The 19,112-nt window shown below is 53.4% G+C and overlaps 1 protein-coding gene across 2 annotated transcripts in view; it reads right to left on the bottom strand.

Moving 5' to 3' along the window:
* The window catches only part of LOC117871399 (cGMP-dependent 3',5'-cyclic phosphodiesterase-like), a 371,452-nt gene that overhangs the window by 164,038 nt on the left and 188,302 nt on the right, over positions 1-19,112 (bottom strand). The window lies entirely within an intron of this gene.

Genomic DNA, 19,112 nt, shown 5'->3' with positions numbered 1-19,112 from the left:
CTGGTCTGTCACGCTCCCCCTGAGCCCAACCCCGCTGCCCTGGGTGCTCTGGTCTGTCACGCTGCCCCAGAGCCCATCCCCGCTGCCCTGGGCGCTCTGGGTTGTCGTTTATCTCTGTGGAGACGTGGGGAAGGTAGAGTGAGGAACCCAGTCTGTGCCTGGGAATTTCAACACCCCTTCACTCCCCTCTCCTCTAACAGCACGGGGGAGCTACAAATTCCTGCCAAACAACCCCACACCCACAACAAATCCCCATCACTCCTCAGTGGCCTTGGGGTTGGTCTGTGTCCTCGGGGGAAGGCAGAGCCCTCCCTGCCCTGACTCCTTGGCTGCATCTTCTCCTCGCCATGGACTTGCTCTCTTTGGCTTTGACGGGCCCCCTGTTCTGAAGGGTCTGTCCCCATTGGGTCAGCTGGAGAAAGCTGCAGCTCCTCCAGCCACACCTCCCCCTTCCTCCTCCCCAGACAGGTTTCTGACCAGCCCTAGGAAACAGCCCCGCCAGCGGAAACACCGTGGTTCAAACAGACGAGCGCCACTGAATGCTGATGGCTTTGATTACTTGGTCACACCTGCCCAGACACAGCTCCTCGCCACCTGCCCGGTCCCCACTGCCACACGGCTGATCTAATTCACAGGAACGGCGAGCAGCACCGCTAGTGCTCACACTGGCCAACGAAATTCAGAACTAGGCACATTGTGCCCCTTGTCCACCTGGGCACCTTAGAAAGCGCTAATCACCCAGCACTAATTACAGATCATATGGCTGTACCTGAGTCTCCAGCCCTTAGCTCCTGTGTATCGCCGCCCCCTCTCGGCCCGTTGTCGCTCCCGTGAGCGGTCTGTCTACTCAATCACACCCTCCCTGGCTGCTCCAGCTCTGAGCCGTTCTTTAGCAAAGCTGGACAGGCTGGGCTAGGACGACAGACGCACTGACCCCGTCTGCCCTTGTAGCCTAAAACCAGGTTCTGAAGAGGTGAAAAACTGATGCAACAACTTAGTTGCACCATTGCAGCACCTCCTCCTGGTGGCTGGTAGAACTGCTGTTGCTTTAAGGTTGCCACTATGAAACTCTTGTCACTTTAGGGCAAACCCTCTCCCCTACCCCAGTATGTATGAGATGCCCCTGGAAGGCTAAGCAGTGCTCCTGCTTTCGGAAGGTGCCTTTTCACAGCAGGTTTTCAGGTGAGCTGCAGAACGGGCAGGTTTAGCATACCAAGGCTGAACACAGCGGCTGCCAGCTTCTCTCTCACCGCAGCCTCCGGGGAAGCTGAAAACAAAACTGAGGGGCCGCGCAGGAGTCGGCCGGCTCTCCTCAAAAATCCTGAGCCGTGGCCCTGGAGGCCAGAGCAGCCGCTGCAGCGTAGGAGAGCAGGAAGCCTGGACTCTTCCCTACTGAGGCAGCGTCATCCAGTGGTTAGAGAACTGGCCGGGCCAGAAGTCTGGAAAGGGTTCAGAGAAGAGGTACTAGAGTGAGGCGAGGTCTGGAAAACCTGCCTTACAGTTTCCAGCCTCCATTTATTCCTTATCAATTTATTCCCATTTGTTCTTGTGCCAACATTGTCCTTTAGCTTCAGTAGCTCTTCTCCCTCCCTGGAGTGTCCCCTGGTGATATATTTATATGGATCAACTGTATCACTTCTCAGCATGCATTTCACCAAGCTAAACAAGGCAAGCTCTTGCCGTCTCTCATAAGACAGGCTTCTCCATTCCCCTTGGCCACCCTAAATGCCCTTCTCTGGACCTCTTCCACTTTGAAGTCACCTTTCTTGAACAAGAGTGACCAGAGCTGTACATGGTATTCTGGATGAATAGAGAAACTTCGTCCACGAGCAAGTCACCTCCTATCAGTACTGACATGGGGAGCTGATCTCTGAGAAAGCTCCTTAGTCTAGCAAAGGCAGAACAAAATCCAGTGTTCAGAAGCTGAAGCTAGACACATTCAAGTCACAAAGAAGGTGCAATTTCCGACAGTGAGGATATTTAACATTCGGAGCAACTTCCCTAGAGAGGTGGTGGATTCTCCATCACTTGAAGGCTTTGAATCAAGACTGGATGTCTTTCTTATGGAGATGCTGTAGCTCATGCAGAAGTTAGGGATTTGAAACAGGAATTACGGGGTGACAGTCCATGGACTATGTTCTGCAGGAGGTCAGACTAGATGATCATAATGGTCCCTTCTGGTCTTAAATCTATGACTCTATGGCCCATGAGTCTGGGAACATAAGAGCTTTCACACTCAGACCATGCTCCATCTTGTCCAGTATCTTGTCTCCTGGCCCATACCAGAGCATCAGGGAGAGTGAAGAGGGCAATTCTGGAACGATCCGCCTCAGTCTTCCACCACCAGCTTCTGATAGTCAGAGGTCTAGAGTCACCCACATGTTTGCGTCCCTGACCCTCTTGGCTAATAGCCATTGATAGACCTAACCTCCATGAACTCATCCAGTTAAACTTTTGGCCATCACAACATTCCCTGGCAATGAGTTCCACAGATTGGTTGTGCATTATGTGAAAAAGTATTTCCTCTCGTTTGTATTAAACCTGCTGCCTATTAATTTCATTCTGTGACCTCTGGTTTTTGTACTGTGTGGAAGGATAAATAACACTTCTCCATTCACTTTCTCCACACCAGTCAATAGACTTTTATCAGATCCCCCCCTAGCTGTCACTTCTCTAAGCTGAATGGCCTTAATCTTTTTAGTCGCTCCTTGTACGGAAGCTGTTTCAAACCTCTGATCACGCTATCTCCTTTTTGAGATGGGACGCCCAGAACTGCACACAGATTCCAAAGTGTGGGCGTACCACGGATTATTATAGCGGCATTATGATATTTACGGTCTCATTTTCTATCCCTTTGCTAATTTTGTTAGCCTCTGTTAGCTAGGCGTGGAGCTGGGCTCCATTCCCAGAACTGCTGGGTGACCTTGGGAAAGTCACTTCCCCTCTCTCGGCCTCCCACCCTTTGTCTGCCTTGTTTATCGATAAGGGCAGGGACCGGGTTTCTGCACATACAGCGCCCAGCGTGGAGGCTTCCCAGTCTCGGCTGGACCCTGTGGCCTACATACTAGTAATCGCTGTGCCAAACGGGGATGAAATGCCACACTGGCCTACACGAGTGGATAGTTCAGATGTGGCAGCGTCTGAGGCTCGCTTGGCAGAGGCGTGAAAGACAACGCAAAGCGCAGGGGGATGGAGAATCGTCGCGGCCCATGGTGCCCCGCCCTCCTGCAGGACTGTCGAGAAGTGTTAATGAATAACGGTGATCCCTCTCCAGTTGCACACGGACGAGGCATTTAGACGGCTCAAAGCGGACCGGCTCGGTGCGCATGTGGGTGTCTCTCACACACGCAGACCTGCATAAACACATCTGCCCACTCCCGTCTGACTCATACAATCATATCTACACGCCAATCTGCACCCATCAGACGTTCAGGCCCTGCTGCATATGTTGTCTCACGGGGGGTGTCACAGATACACCTCCCCTCACCCCCCACCCCCGTCGCTCTCCCCCAGCTCCTTTCAGGCTAACAGTCCCGAATGCTGTTCTGACACAGGATCAGCTGCCCTGCCCCTGACTTTAAGGCCGGGGGTATAGACACATCCTGGACCACCCCAGGGTCATCTGGAGACCAGAGCAGCCTTAAATGCCACAAATGCAGCCCTGTTCTTTACCTGACAGGTCCCTTGCTCTTGGTGCCTTTAGCATCTCAGAGATGGTAGGTTAGCAGGGAAGGTTGTTTCACAGCTGGAAGGCTGCAGTATTAGCAGAGATCGCTCATGACTCTTAAAGGGTCCCTGGCCCTTTAAGGCAAGCTTTGAAACCAGGCACGCCTTGGTCCTGCATTCCTTGTCCACCGCGCCGAGTGCCCAGGCGGTAGAAGACAGAAAGACGACTCTCCATGAGCAGTACAGGGTGAGGGGACCTGGTTCTACCCAGCAGAGGGCAATGGTGGTACATACCCACTGTGAGTGTTGCACTCCTGCCCCAGCCATCTAGAGGTGGAAGGACAATCCGGACCCCAGTTCATTGTTGTGGAAGGACAGGGGATGTCTCCCAAGTGATGGCCTGGAACAGGCCAGATTTGGCAAAACAAGACCGGCAGGAGAACAAACACCTCTTTTCCTTTGGTTCCTCCCAGGGCAGCACTTTAATCGCAGATTGCCATGCTCGCAGAGTGCAGGTCCCTAGCCCCTAACCTACAGGAAAATCTCCACTTGCAGAATAGAGCTTACGACACACCTCTTACAACTGTACCCACAATGTCAACCAGACTGTGCAGGTGAGTGAGGCGTGGTATCATCTCTCCTCTGTCCCACAGCCTGACAGAGCTCACTGACCTGATCAGAGACACTGGAGACGGGAAGTCCCATTCAATCCCTCGGCCCCTACCCCCCGGGTGCAAGGTGCTGCACAAAAAAACTGCCCTTGAAGAGCTCACAAGCCAAACAGGCAAGACAGACACAGGGTGGGAAGGGAAACAGAGGCACGGAGCAGGGAAAGGACTTGACCAGTGTCATACAGCAGGGCCAGATGCCCCAGCTCCTCACTTTGAAAATCCCACCCCCCCGCTCAAGCGGCCTCTCCCCTCTGGGAGAAACAGGTGTCTCGACATTCAGCTGTGGTTCCCCCCATGCCAAGTGCATGAGCTAAGCCCTTGGAAAGAGGGGATGGGTCGATAGAGTTTCTGTTGCCACGGTGGGATTGTGGTTCCTTAGCAACGCCGATTGAATTAGTTACTCCTCTGGAACGGGAACTATTTGTGGGACAAAAGGTATTTCCCCTCCTCGCTTTGGGAGGGGTGAGCTGGGGGATGGGAGAAAGATGAGAGCTACCATTGGCAGCTGGGATTGGAAATGAACCATGATGACCTCCGCCCCCCCCCCCCCCGCACCTTATTTCACACAGGGAAGGGTGTGCGAGCTGGGCTGCAGTTAAGGGCTGAACCCCATTGCCCGAAATACCCATCCCAGTTGCCTGGCTGTGTGGGTGAATCCGGGTGCTGCGTTCCTCCACATCACCATCTAAGTTCAAACAAACAACGCACAAAGCCACCAATCGGCTGCTTCGCCACGAACGGTGTCGCCGGCACCCAGTGGGAGCGCAGCCCTTGGAAGGGGCAGGTCTCTCGTTTCCATGGCTGTTGCACAGTGCGTGCTGGATAGGCAGGTGCAGATCCAATCACCGCCAACCTGAACCCAACCCGGTCTCCCTCCTCACTTTGCATCACTGCGGTCTCGGGGCTTCCCATGGGAGCTGGTGGGACATCAGCAGCAAACAACACTCCATTGCTTTTTCCTCCAGGGTTAACGCTGATAGTGACAGGTCATGTCTTCACTTAAGGAGGGTTTTTACAGTGTTTTAACATGTGTTAGCTCTTTGGCTATAAAACCCTAGTGGAGACAAGGCTCTGTGGTTCCCACCGTACTGTATCTAGGGGAGGTCAAACCAGGTGGGGGATCGTTCTGAACTACGGTGCGGTAAGAACGCCTGTGCCTGCCTCCTTGAGGGTGAGAGGGCAATCGTGTGTGGGTTATTCCCTGTTTAAAACTCACCGATTTTGGCAGAGAAGACCTCACCAAAAAACCATCCCAGGGCTTGGGATTCAGCCCGGCTCCCTGATCCCACTCTCCAAAACATAACTCAGCAAATCAGAACCCAAGCGGTCTGATGCCCAGTCCCCGGCCCCAACCGCTAGGCAGCACAGCCGGACAGCAAGAGTCGGCTAAAATCTCAAACCCGGCTAAAGTGTCTTCAGCATCTTAGAGCAAACACAGACTAAGGACTTGATCCAGAGCCACCTGAGGACAAACAGGAAGGCCTCCATTCAGGCCCCAAAGGAGACACGCTTTTGTGGCTGTTGCTCCATTGAAACAGACCCCTTCTGCTATCTAGATTGAGCCCTTTCCTTAAGCAGCCTTTGCAACGTTAAAGAGCCTGCAGTATGGCCAAGAATTCAACCATCATGAGCCGAGCCCCCAAATACAACGGCAAATGTCTGTGTGTATCATTTCCCCCTCTAATAGCTAGTCCGCTGCATAGATAATAGCTTACTACTTCTGCCGGGAGGGAAAGGAATCCTGCCACGGATCTGAGCTCAGGATTGGTTGCGTTGAAGAGTTTGAACGGGCGTCTGTGAGAGAGACCGGCGAGGAACCCCACAGTGTCCATTTGACAGAGGAACTCTCCACTTGGCCAGGGCAGAGCAGCGGAAACAATGCGAGAGTTCTGAAGAGAGCCCCTAGATACGCGGGGACCAGTCTGAACTTCCGCAGGCCGGAGCTCTCTTTCCTTTCTACCAAGGTTAAGCACTTTCACACCCTCAAAAGTGACTGGACTGAGTAGCTGGAAAATTCTGCTGCCCTGCAGGAAAGGGAGGGCGGTTTCGTGCCTAAGACAATGGGTTCAGGAGTTTCAGGGTCAATTTCCCGTCCTGCCACTGACCCCTCGTGTGACCTTTGGGAAGTCACTTCATCTCTGGGTCTTCGTTTTGCTTCTTGAAATGGGGAATAATGATCCTTCCTTTGTCTGTGTTGCCTATTAAGATTGTCAGCTCTTTGGGCCAGGACTGTATCTTACCATGTGTCCTCACAGCGCCTACCACAAGGGGAGGCTAATCTCAGCACTTGGTTCTAGTCACTGTACAAGTAATTGTCATAGAATCTCAGGGTTGGAAGAGACCTCAGGAGGTCATCTAGTCCAACCCCCTGCTCAAAGCAGGACCAACCCCAACTACATCATCCCAGCCAGGGCTTTGTCAAGCCAGGCCTTAAAAACCTCTAAGGATGGAGATTCCACCACCTCCCTAGGGAACCCATTCCAGTGCTTCACCACCCTCCTAGTGAAATAGTGTTTCCTAATATCCAACCTAAACCTCCCACAATGCAACTTGAGACCATTACTCCTTGTTCTGTCATCTGCCCCCACTGAGAACAGCCAAGCTCCATCCTCTTTGGAACCCCCCTTCAGGTAGTTGAAGGCTGCTATCAAATCCCCCCTCATTCTTCTCTTCTGCAGACTAAATAACCCCAGTTCCCTCAGCCTCTCCTCGTAAGTCATATGCTCCAGCCCCCTAATCATTTTCGTTGCCCTCCGCTGGACTCTCTCCAATTTGTCCACATCCCTTCTGTAGTGGGGAGACCAAAACTGGATGCAATACTCCAGGTGTGGCCTCACCAGTGCCAAAGAGAGGGGAATAATCACGTCCCTCGATCTGCTGGCAATGCTCCTACTAATACAGCCCAATATGCCGTTGGCCTTCTTGACAACAAGGGCTGACTGATATCCAGCTTCTCGTCCACTGAAATCCGCAGGTCCTTTTCTGCAGAACTGCTGCTTAGCCAGTCAGTCCCCAACCTGTAGCAGTGCATGGGATTCTTCCTTCCTAAGTGCAGAACTCTGCACTTGTCCTTGTTGAACAAGTCTCCAATGAGGGTTGTATTTTTCAGTGCTATTTTAAGCCATTTCCCCTCCTCCTCCCCTTTGGGTGCTATGACACTGATGAGTAGCCCCTGTCACTCTTCGGCTCAATGCTATTTTTCCAACCTATGGGACATTAAATTGAAATATCTCTATCTAAACGACAGGCGCTGATGTGATCTGGGGTAATATTCCTGCCACGAGTTGCTATTAAATGAAGCCATCCGTTACGGCCTTTGGAAATGACAGGACGAACCTTTCAAAAGGATTTTATTAAGATTCCCCCTTTGTCCAATTCCGGTTATGGACTTTTTAGGAAATATTTTTCGTTATACACGGTTATGGGTAGCAGAATTAAATGCATTTAAATAACGAGCCCGTTACAGAGCAACCGAGCCCCATTAAGATGTTACCAAAGAACTTACGCTGTCTTGTTTCTGAGCGGCACTCCAACATTCCCCACCCACCTCTCTGGGACTTGTATTGTCAAGCATGCATGAAACCCACCAATCAGAGTCAAGGACATGACGGCTTCCCACCTATCCGAGCAAAGGCCATTACAGCGCAACCCATGCCGCCAATCACAGTGGAAGAGATGCCGGCACCCCGCCATTCACAGCAAAGGACCTGATGGCATCCCGCTAATCACAGCAGAGGACACGACTGCACCCTGCCAATCACAACCCAGCTAAGCCCGCCACTAACTGATGGGGAATGAGGAAGACATTTCCAACACAAGGCAATTCCACAACTGAACATTAAGGTTTCTTTTGCACGTTCCTATGGAGCACCTTCCACTGGGAGAGACAGGACTCTGGGCTGGATGGATCGCTGCTCCAATGCAGAATGGTAGATCTGTCCTTCCTGGTCACAAAACACAGCATATCCCGCTCTGTGGCTCAGTATTTAGCTATAGTCATAAGGACTTCCCTGCTTGCCGGTTCCCTGGGATGCTGACCTCAGGGCTGGCAGAACTTGCATGGCTCAGAGAGCTCGGCACAGGACTCCGGTAGAAGGAAGCAGGCGAGCCCTTATGGTTATTCTGAACAAGTCTATGGCCACTTAGAACTCCACTGTGGTCACACCTCCTGGATGCCACGGTGACACGCAACTTCACAGCAACAGTGGCGAGAACACCCATGTCTCCTCCTGCTCCAAAAGTTTGGGCCCAGACCACCTGAGCTAAAGGAGAATCTCTGTTAAGCTACCAGTAGAGGGCCTATGACACATAGTTGAGCTGTTTTGATTCCATCCGTCACAGGGAAATGTGTGTGTGTGCAATTGATTTTCCAGCCTGCTTAAGATTAACACATGTACAGGAGCTGGGCGCAGCATGGTCATTCTGTTTTGCGGAGGATTTCAGTATTTCAAAATTTGGTTTCATTCCCCCGGGCGGCCTGTCCCAGAGCTGCGGATCCTGGAAACCCTAAACCTCCCTGTGGTGCTGACCTCTCTCCTGTCGCTGAGCAGCGGTTGCAATCACTCCTCTAAAGCAAACGCCCTTCAGCCAGGCCAGGAGCTAAGCGTGGGTCTCTCTTCGGGAAAGAAAAATCTTCACAAGTCTCTGCTGCTTCCCCCCAGTGCCCAAGCCCTGCTGGGGCTGACAGGAGCTGCTCCATTGCGACCGGTGGAGAGGGTCAGCCATTGACTGGACTGTTCCTAGTGCAACGTTTTCACGCTTCAACCAGCTTTTCCCGCCCTCCACTGATCCCTCCTGGCCCAAGCCAAGCGGGGAGATGGAGCAGCAAAGGGATGCCCTAGACTCAGCACTTTCGGCTAAACCGCCCAGACGATGCCCTCTGCCTTCCCAGGAAGGGGATTTCTTTGCATTAACTCCCTTGGTCGCCAACTAATCGCCGACCGCTCTGCTTCTCTCTGGCATTCCAGAGCGTGGGCACTGCCCACCCCACTGTGCCAGCTGAAGGTGTCGGTGCCCTCTCACATCTTCCTGCACTCGCTGACGGCCAGCGCCCTCCCTGCAGCAGCAGATTCAGACGCTCCCTGGGCATGGGGAATAGTCGTCCATGCAGACCGGGGATCCCCTGTGGTGACACTAGGTCAGCCTGGGGGCCAGAAGGAACCACAGCATCTGTCTATGTCCAGCAGCCCCCAGCACGTCAATCACCCCCGAGTCCCGTCTCGCCTTTGCTACCATGCTTAGCAGCAGCGTGCGAATCCACTCACGCCCCTGGCCTGCCTCTCCGCATCAGTCTGAGAAGCAATCCCGTTAACCTGGCCCCCAGCCGCCCCTTCCCCTAGCGCCCCCCTGCCTGGGATCCCTTTGCTAGCTGGCATCGTGTCGTCTAATCCGTACTGGGAGGCGGCCCTCAAATAACTAGCGCCAGCCCTCGCCTGCCTAACGCCCTTCCCCGGCGCCACGCTTCACGCAGCATAGGTCTCCGGCTGCCTTTCAGATCCCACCCACGTGCGCCTTGGCACGGGCTGCTGTGCACACCCCCACCCCCTGGCACTCCAGCTGGCAGAGGCAAAGTGGCTATAGACCCAAGCCCAGGCACCGCCGGGGTCTCTCCTCTCCCTGCGGCTGCCGTAACAAACTGGCTCACGAGCCGAACGACAGGGAGGCTACTGCTGAACAGTGAGTGCTGCCGACAGAGGCACTGGTCAGTGCACGCTATGTGCCCCCCGCCTGGCCGAGCCACAGATCCCAGCTCCACGCCGGGTGATTAGGTGCTCACAGGATCAGTCCCCAGGGCTGTCTAGTCGCTGCGAGAGGGGCAGTGTTGCCTAGTGACGAGAGCACTGGACTGCCCTCAGGTGAGCTGGACTCTAATCCGGGCTCTACGACTGGCCTGCTGGGTGAGCTCGGGCGTGTCACTGCACTGCTCTGTGCCTCAGTTTCCCCATCCCCAAATGAGGATGATGATTCTGACCTCCCTTGCAAAGAGCGTGGAGATCCACTGGTGGAAAGCGCTGTTCAAGAGCGAGGAATTGCTACTAGCGTGAGGTCCATTCGCAATGCTCTATAATGCTCTCATGGCTCAACCATGAGATTGGGAGCCACGTTCCAGTCCCCAGGCTGACTCCAATTCATTGCCTGGCCTTGAATACGCCACCTAGATCAAAGCTCTCCCATGCCACTGAAGTCAATGGGAGCTGTGAATGGCCAGCATCTCTCAGCGTCAGGCACTGATTTAGGAGTCTAAATATGGACTAGGGAGCAGAGGAATTGTTATGTGAGATCAGTCCAGTGGGCCATCCAATCCTGTATCCCATCTCTGATAGTGCCCCTGCGCCAGATGTTTCAGCACAAGGTGCAGGAAACCCTGCAGTAGGCAGAGAGAGAATAATCTACCCCCAGGGGCAGTTCCTTCCTGACCCCACTTGTTAGAGGTTGGCTTATGCCCTGAAGCATGAGGAAATCTTAGACCCCCGTGTATGAAGTCAGTGGGGCTTAAACTGTGGCTCAGTTTCCCTATGGGGATGCCAATAATCCTGAGCTACTTCACAGGGGAGGGCGCGGGGATTAATTAATTAACAGTGCTAACACAGCATAAAGCTACAGTTTCGGCTCTCAAAATAAACACTGACACCCCCCACACTTCCCAAGGTTTGAGGGCAGCGGTTCGGAAGTCACCGGGTGCCAGCAGGATTCCACAAGGGAGCTGGAGAGCATGTGAAATGAGGTGTCATTGCAGTTTTTAAAATGAAAAAATAACCAAAGACTAGGGGCCTTATAGAGGCCAGCCCCCTGGCCATTGTGCCGTGTTTATCTGCTGAGCCCGGGTGGGAAGAGAAAGGGATGCTGCTTGACCTGATTTCACATGGGCTGGACCTCTATTAGGCAGCTATTGAAATTCCTCAACAACAGCAAAAATGGAAGCTTTGCTTCCTTCACTTCCCCGGCTTGCAAAATAATCTCCCGCTTCCCAGCTGGAGCCCTCCAGAGCCCCGGAGGCAAAACATAACAATGGGAGAAATAAACAGCTCTGGAATAAATCCGTGCCTATGGCATCTCTGTAGCGCCGCTTCACACCAGCCCCCTCCAGTCCTGTGGTGGACAGACGCCAAAGCAACACATCACCAAAGGGAACCTGCAGGCTGGGAACTCGGCGGCGTGGTTTAACTGTTTCTAGCCAGACAAATACGATGGAGGAGTTGCTGCATCGGAGCTAGCTCGGATCGGGGCCAAGGATCAGCGGGGAGCACGCAGGAGTTTTTCCACAAAACATTTTTTCATGGGGAAACGCGGATGCTTTTTGTGGCAATGAGACTTTCAGCGCAAAGGATTTGTGGCTCCAGGATGGAATTGCTCATGGAAGCAGGCTCTATAGTCTGGTGGTGAGGGCCCACCCCGCGTGTGCTGAAGACCCAAGTTTGAGTCCTTCCTGTGCCCTGGCTCTCCCACATCCTGGTGAGTACCTTGGACAGCAGGCCATCGCCGCGTGAGTCCAGCCGCCACGTTCTCTCATGAGACGTTTCTAAAGCTCTGGTTTTTGTCCTGCTGCGGAATGAAAAACAATGTCGAACCCTTGACATTTTCCTCAAAGCCGAATGCTTGTTTTCTTGCCAGCTCTACACCCAGTTTGGTTGCACTCACAACCCACTAACATACCCACGTAAGACACTCCTGACCTAGATAAGCATTAGAAGCAGGCAGCTTGAACTGGGTCCATCTAGCTCAGTACCCTGTCTCACAGTGGTCCAGCACCAACTGCTTCAGAAGAAGGTGCTAAAACCCTTCCAAGAGAAATCCGTCCACGTTTGGAAAGCTAAATGAATTCTTTGCATCCATTGCAGAGGATGTGAGGGGGATTCCCACACTTGAGCCATTCCTTTTAGGTGTCAGTTCTGAGGAACTGTCCCGGACTGAGGTGTCAATGGAGGAAGTGAGTCACCAGGACCAGATGGGATTCACCCTAGAGTTAAGAAGGAACTCAAATATGAAATTGCAGAACTAGCTGTGATATGTAACCTATCACTTCAATCAGCCTCTGTACCAGACGGCTGGGAGGGTAGCCAATGTAATGCTAATTTTTTTTTAAAAAGGCTCCAGAGGCGACCCTGGTAATTACAGGCCAGTAAGCCTAACTTCAGTACCAGGCAAATTGGTTGGAACTATAGGAAAGAACAGAATGACCAGACACATTGATGAACACAATATGTTGGGGAAGAGTCAACCCACCTTTTGTGAAGAGAAATCATGCCTCACCAATCTATTAACATTCTTTGAGGGTAACATGCACATGACCAAGGGTGATCTGGTCAATACAGCGTACTTTGACTTTCAGAGCCTCACCAAAGGCTCTTAAGCAAACTCAGCAGTCATAGGATAAGAGGGAAGGTCCTCTCATGGATCAGTAATTTGTTAAGAGAGTAAATGAAGGGTAGGGAAAATGGCCAGTTTTCTGGAGAGAGGGAAATAGCAGGGTCCCCCAAGGATCTGTACTGGGACCAGTGCTGTTCAACTTATTCATAAATTATCTGGAAAAGGGGGTGAAGGTGAGGTGGCAAAATGTACAGATAATACAAATTACTCAAGATATTTAAGTCCAAAGCTGCCTGCAAGGAGTTACAAAGGGATCTCAGTAAACTGGGTAACTGGGCAACAAACCGGCAGAAATTCAATGTCGATAAGTGCAAAGTGATGCACATAGGAAAAAATCATCACAGTTACACATACAAAATGATGGGGTCTAAACTAGACTCAAGAGAGAGCTCTTGGAGTCATTGTGGATAGTTCTCTGAAAACATCCACTCCATGTGCAGCAAAAAAGCGAACAGAATGTTAGGGACCATTAGGAAAGGGCCACATAATAAGAAAGTAAATATCATGATGCCACTATATAAATCCATGGTACGCCCACACCTTGAATACTATGTGCATTTCTGGTCGCCCCACCTCAAAAACCACTGGAACTCGTTGCCAGGGGATGTTGTGAAGGTTGAAAGTATAACTGGGTTCAAACCAGAATGAGATAAGTCCCTGGAGGATAGGTCCATCAGTGGGTATTAACCAAAATGGGCAGGAACGCAACCCCATGCTCTGGGTGTCCCTAAACCTCTGACTGCCAGAAGCCGGGACTGGACGACAGGGGATGGATCACTCGATAAATTGCCCTGTTCTGTTCATTCTGGGGCACCTGGCACTGGCCACTGTCGGAAGACAGGATACTGGGCTAGATGGACCATTGGTCTGACCCAATATGGCCATTTTTATGGTATCAACCAGTCCCCATGGAACAGCTCCGCCCATCTATCTCGGATGCATTAGCTGTGTTCATTCCCCTCAACTCTGTGGAGCTTGGGGCCTGACCCAAAGCCGGGAGGAGGGGGGGGGCTTTCCCTTCACAGCCGTGAGCTTGGGATCAGACACACAAAGCACAGAGTTGGCACGCGGTGAAGGGGCTGCTGGAAAGAGATCTGACCACATTCAGGGACCAAGGCCTTTACAGACACCCTTTCGGCACCAACGAATGGTGCTGGCACTCAGGATTTCTTCTGGCCAACAGACCCAGCATCCGCATCTAAACTATTTATCTGTCCCCCCCGCCCCACACCACTGCTGTATCCGAGCATCTTGCAACCTTCGACATGTTTATCCTCGCACTAGTGAGGCACGACTATTATCTGCAGCATACAGAGGGGGAAACTGAGGCACGGGGAAGCGAAGTGCCTCCCCCACGTCACATAGGCAGGCTGTGGTCGAACAGGGACTTAAATCCCAGTCTCCCGCATTGCAAGGCAGTGTCCTAACCACTAGGCCACCTTTGCTCCTGGTTAGCTAGCTCCCACTGCTCTCTCTCCACGGGTACCCTGGGAAGACCAGCCCACCCATCTTCAGGGGGGTCCTTTTGCACAGGAGAAGCACGGCCACATGTCCTGGCTGGCAAAGTGTTTCTGTGAGCCTGGGGCCTGTAATGGGCTCTGGAAATCTCGGTGCCCAGGTTGGGGGCGGGCGGGGGAACAGGGGCTCAGCAGCGAAGGGCCTTCAGAGGCTGCTTGTTATCAGACTGTGCAACACAGTCAAGGTGACGGTGACAAAAGTTCCCAGACAGCCGTCAGCACTCAGAAACCAGCCATAGCAAAGCCCGGCAGTTGGAGAGACCCCAGAGAGGGACACTTTATCGGAGTCCGACCCCCAGCGTGGCAGTCGCCTTCTTGGCCAGATTGAACCAGGGATCTCCAGAGCTGGACACGTGGGCTGCTTCACCTCGAGCGAAAGCCCCCTCGCCAGACAGGAACAGTCAGATCCTCTGGGGATCTGCACGGGAGGGGCCAGCAGCACTCTCCCCAGTGGACTCTGTTAGCGTGGCTGCTTCAGCGATGTGCCTCCAAACCATTGCCAGGGAGAATCACCACGAGGCCGGAATTCCTCATGCCCACTCTGGCCTGGGTCACTCTCCTAAGCCGGCCGTAAGGGGCCGACGAGCACCAGTGAGAAGGGGGCTCATGACGGAGGCGCTTGCCTGCTAGGAACTCCAATGAGGCAACTGATCTCCCACGGCCCCTCAAAGAGCCATCAGGTGACGACGGGTCACTGCCCAGCCAAGGGGGAGTCAGACAGGCAACTGAGAACCCCAGCAGCCCGTTACCAACTCCCTGAGCCACCTGCAGCCTGATTTGGAGTCAATGGGATCTCGGGCACACCCAGAAGTTATGCCCCTCATGTCTGCCCCATGTAAGCCGGGATATTGCAGGGTGGCTCTGTCCCTCCTCTAGCAGTGAGACCCTGTAGAGATCTGGCAGACCCGGCTGTTTAAACACACGCGTTTCCACTGCTTTAGCTAGATACAGAGGTACCAGGCTCACATCCCATGGAGGATGCCCACAGGGTATTGGTACGCCACCATAAGGTACATGTGCAGACCCCACCCCTAGCCATGAAAACACACCGAGGGGCCAATCAGGTTCTACGTGCCAAAGCCAGGCTGAGTAATTCCCACGCCGTGTGACCCAGCAAGGGGCTCACTGAACTTCCTGCTGGAGAAGAGCCGAATGAGAGGCGAGGAGTTTGACGGGGCTAAAGGAGAGACACGGCGTCCCTCTGAGCGGGCCATGGCTGGGCTCCAACCTCTCAGAGGCGTTGCTCGAATAAGCCCGCCTGTTGCTGACCAGCTGGGACGGTGGCGCAGAGACGGTTGAGTTCACTCCACGAACCTGACAGGGCCAAGAGGCAGAGGGCACAAGGGACCCACCAGATCTTGTGCGTCTCCCAATTCCCTGGATTAGACCGAAGGATCACAGCCCTCAGGAGACAAAACTATCATGTGCCGCTGGAGGGGACGCGACCACCTGGGCACACGCTGAAGAGAGAGCTCTCCCAGAGCTGGTGGACGGGGGGCTGTGGGAGGCCTGGCTGGCCGGGCTCTTGCCTTTTTTCCACCCCTGGCCCTTGGTGCCGGCCAAGGCGACTCCCTCGAGGGTGGCGGAGGTGGGAGACGTGGTGTAGTCCCTGCCTGTGCCCACTGCCCCATGGGGGCATTGACAGCAGAGCTGGCTGCTGTAGTCATGGTGGCAGCTGTGGGGTTGGATGGGGGAGAAGGCGAGGAGAGGCAGCAACATTGGCCGGGGGTCCCCCTCCAGTTCCCAAGGGGTGGGGCGTCTCCTTTAACCATCCTAACAACCCACCTTTGCCAGGGTGCCTGCAAGCCACCCTCAGCTGGCATGAGTTAGGCAAGCGGCGAGCTGAGACTGCTGCTCAACGTGCAGAGAGCAAGCTCCCTGGAGCAGGGTCACGTCGACAGCGCCTCGCACGACGGCGCTCCGGGCCCCGGCCGGGGCTCCTAGGCGCGATCCCAACCAAAGCAGCCAGAGTCGGTGCTGAAAACGCTATCAAACGGCACGAGGAGCCAGGGCGGGGGGTGCCTGCCTGAGGTGCACGAGCCTTCCGCTGCCAGCTGGTGGGTTCCAATCCAGGCCAGACGCCCCTGACTGCAAAGCTGCTCCTCTCTCCGGCTACCCAGACGGCGTATGAGAGAAGCGTTGGCCTCTGACTGTAACAGGTGGGTAGATAGGTCAGAACCAGGCCCCAGGCTTTTGCCGAGATGCCAAGCTCTAAAAGAACTAGGACACTGAGCCTCCCTGTTTGCCCCTAGACGGGGTCACTCAGGGCTGGGGCAGGTCGTATGAGGAAACCACTGCGTGGCTTTGCCTGTTCCCTGGGGAAAGGGAACTCCAGAGCAGGAATGATTGTCCAGTAGGTGTGCCTCAGTTTCCCTCTGCTGAATGGTGGCATTAGCACTGCCCCACCTCCCGGAGCAGGGTGGGGGTGGTGAGGCTCGTGAACTGCTCAGATAGGATGGTTTCTAGGCAGAGAACACAGCCGCTCCCACTGGCCATGGATTTACTTTCAAGCGGCATCAGGATGCGTCAAGCAGGAACTGAAATGCCTGAAGCCTTGACCACCTGCTCTCTGAGCTCCCTGCACTGCGCCCCCCCCCCCCCAAGCCTCAGCATCCCCCAGCTCCCTCACGCACTGTCCTGCTGCCGTTTAAACTCATTGGCGTTATTGGCTTCGGTGCCCTGTTCCTTAGCAGCCGACGCCATCTGGCTCCCCACACTCCGAGGAAGACGGCTCTGCTGTGAGTCCCCCGCGCACTGAGCCAGGGCCGGCCTGGCGCAGTGCCAAGCGAGGGACACGTCTGAATGTCTGGGTTGGGAAGGGGAGCAGGAGGGACCAGGCTAGTGCCCGTCTGCCATTTGAGCGCCTCCTGCTGGCCAGCTGCAGCAGCAGCTCGGAAGGAATGGCCGGCTAGAGCTCTCACACCCAGGAGAGGGATGCACAGACACGGATCTTGCCTCATGGCCCCTTTTCACCGAGTTTGGCTGAAAGAGTCTGACAGAGGAAGAGGAGCCCAGCGACAAAGGCATGGGCTGGAGAGATAACAAGTTACTGACTCTGACAGTTGTTGGCTGCCTCCTGCGTGAAACGGGTCACTCACCTTAGTCCAGGTCCTGGCTAAAGTCACCACACTGCAAGGGCAACAGACGCCACGGTCTTCCTGCCCTTAGACGGAGGCAGCACGACCTAGTGGGTACAAGACTAATCAGGGACTCAGGAGAGCCCAGGTCACCTGGTGACCTTGGGCAAATCATTTCACCTCGCTGGGCCCTGTTCTGGGATAGGACGACTTAAATTTCCAGGGCAGTTAAACTGCAGCTTTCACCAGGATTCACTCCCCCCCCACACTGCGCTTTCCAGGAAACATGCAAAAAACAGATTATGGGGCCCCACGCAAATCGCTCGCACCCGGTCACGTTTTGCATGATGCTGTTTGCTCTGGCGACGGCACGGCAACACCACAAAGCCCTTTTGTGCCACCGAGCAACAATACAACCTCAAGATATCACGCCGCTAATGACCCCAAGAGCTTATTCCAGGGGAGCAACTTGCAAGCTGGTGCCCAGATGGGATGGCAAGGGGGATGTGTGTGTGACGTTGCACTCTATATGATTTTATGAAACTATGCTAATGAGTGTGACTATAATGTAACTGGAATACGCTTCATGCAAAAAGTCTCTTGTAAGGTATCATTACAAAGCTTATAATCTACTGAGTGTGGTCATCCAATTTGTATAAATGTACCACTCTTGTATCTGAAACTAGAAATATGAAATATAACTCTGAGGTCCTATTGTCATTAAGCAAAGCGTGGGCCATTAATGGTGGCTTGGAATCTTGATGGCTCCCATTAACCAGGACAATTGGTTGTAAATGTCTCTGTTTACTTGTAAGTCTTCCTGTATACGTGTGTGCTGGCAAGTGGGTAATGAAATCTTACAGTGACGTGATCATGTCACCTGAACTGGAATCCATCTTTAACCTGGTGCTTTTCCATTGAGAAGGAGGGGTGGGAACCCAGAGAGGGACAAAGGATTCCTGCCTTGTGCAAAAGCTATATAAGGGGGTGGAACAGAACAAAGCGGACTGCAGTCATGAGAAATCCCCTAACCTGAGCTGGAACAAGGACTGTACCAGGGGAAAGGATTGGGCCCAGACTAGAAGGAGTCTAGTCTGTGAAAGAAGCTTATTGGAACATCTCTGAGGGTGAGATATTACCTGTAATCACTTTCTTAACGTATTAGGCTTAGACTTACGTGTTTTTGTTTTATTTTGTTTGGTAATTTACTTTGTTCTCTCTGTTATTACTTGGAACCACTTAAATCCTACTTTTTCTATTTAATAAAATCACTTTTTGCTTATTAATTAACCCAGAGCAAGTAATAAATTCCTGGGGGAGTAAACAGCTGTGCCTCTCTCTCTGTCAGGGTTATAGAAGGCGGACAATTTATGAGTTTACCCTGAATAAGCTTTATACAGAGTAAAATGGATTTATTTGGGGTTTGGACCCCATTGGGAGCTGGGTATCTGGGTGCTGGAGACAGGAGCACTTTCTAAGCCATTTTCTGTTAAGTCTGCAGCTTTTGGGGGACAGTGGTTCAGACCTGGGTCTGTGTTTGCAGCAGGCTAGCGTGTCTGGCTCAACAAGGCAGGGTACTGAAGTCCCACGCTGGCAGGGAAAACAGGCTCAGAGACAGTCTCAGCTCATCAGGTGGCAGTCCCAAGGGGGTTTCTGTGACCCAATCCATCACAGCGTGGTAGGAGCAGAATATTCGAGGGACATCTCAGCACCTTTGGGGGGCTGCCTGGTGACACAAGCATTGACCGCGTTGTCTCTGGCTGTGGCTTGGTGGTGGGGATCACCCTGCCCCCACAGCCTGGAAAGAGCTCTGA

The sequence above is a fragment of the Trachemys scripta genome, chromosome 1, assembly GCF_013100865.1.
Source record: "Trachemys scripta elegans isolate TJP31775 chromosome 1, CAS_Tse_1.0, whole genome shotgun sequence".
Lineage (NCBI taxonomy): Eukaryota > Metazoa > Chordata > Testudines > Emydidae > Trachemys > Trachemys scripta.
This window is presented reverse-complemented; position numbering and strand designations above follow the sequence as displayed.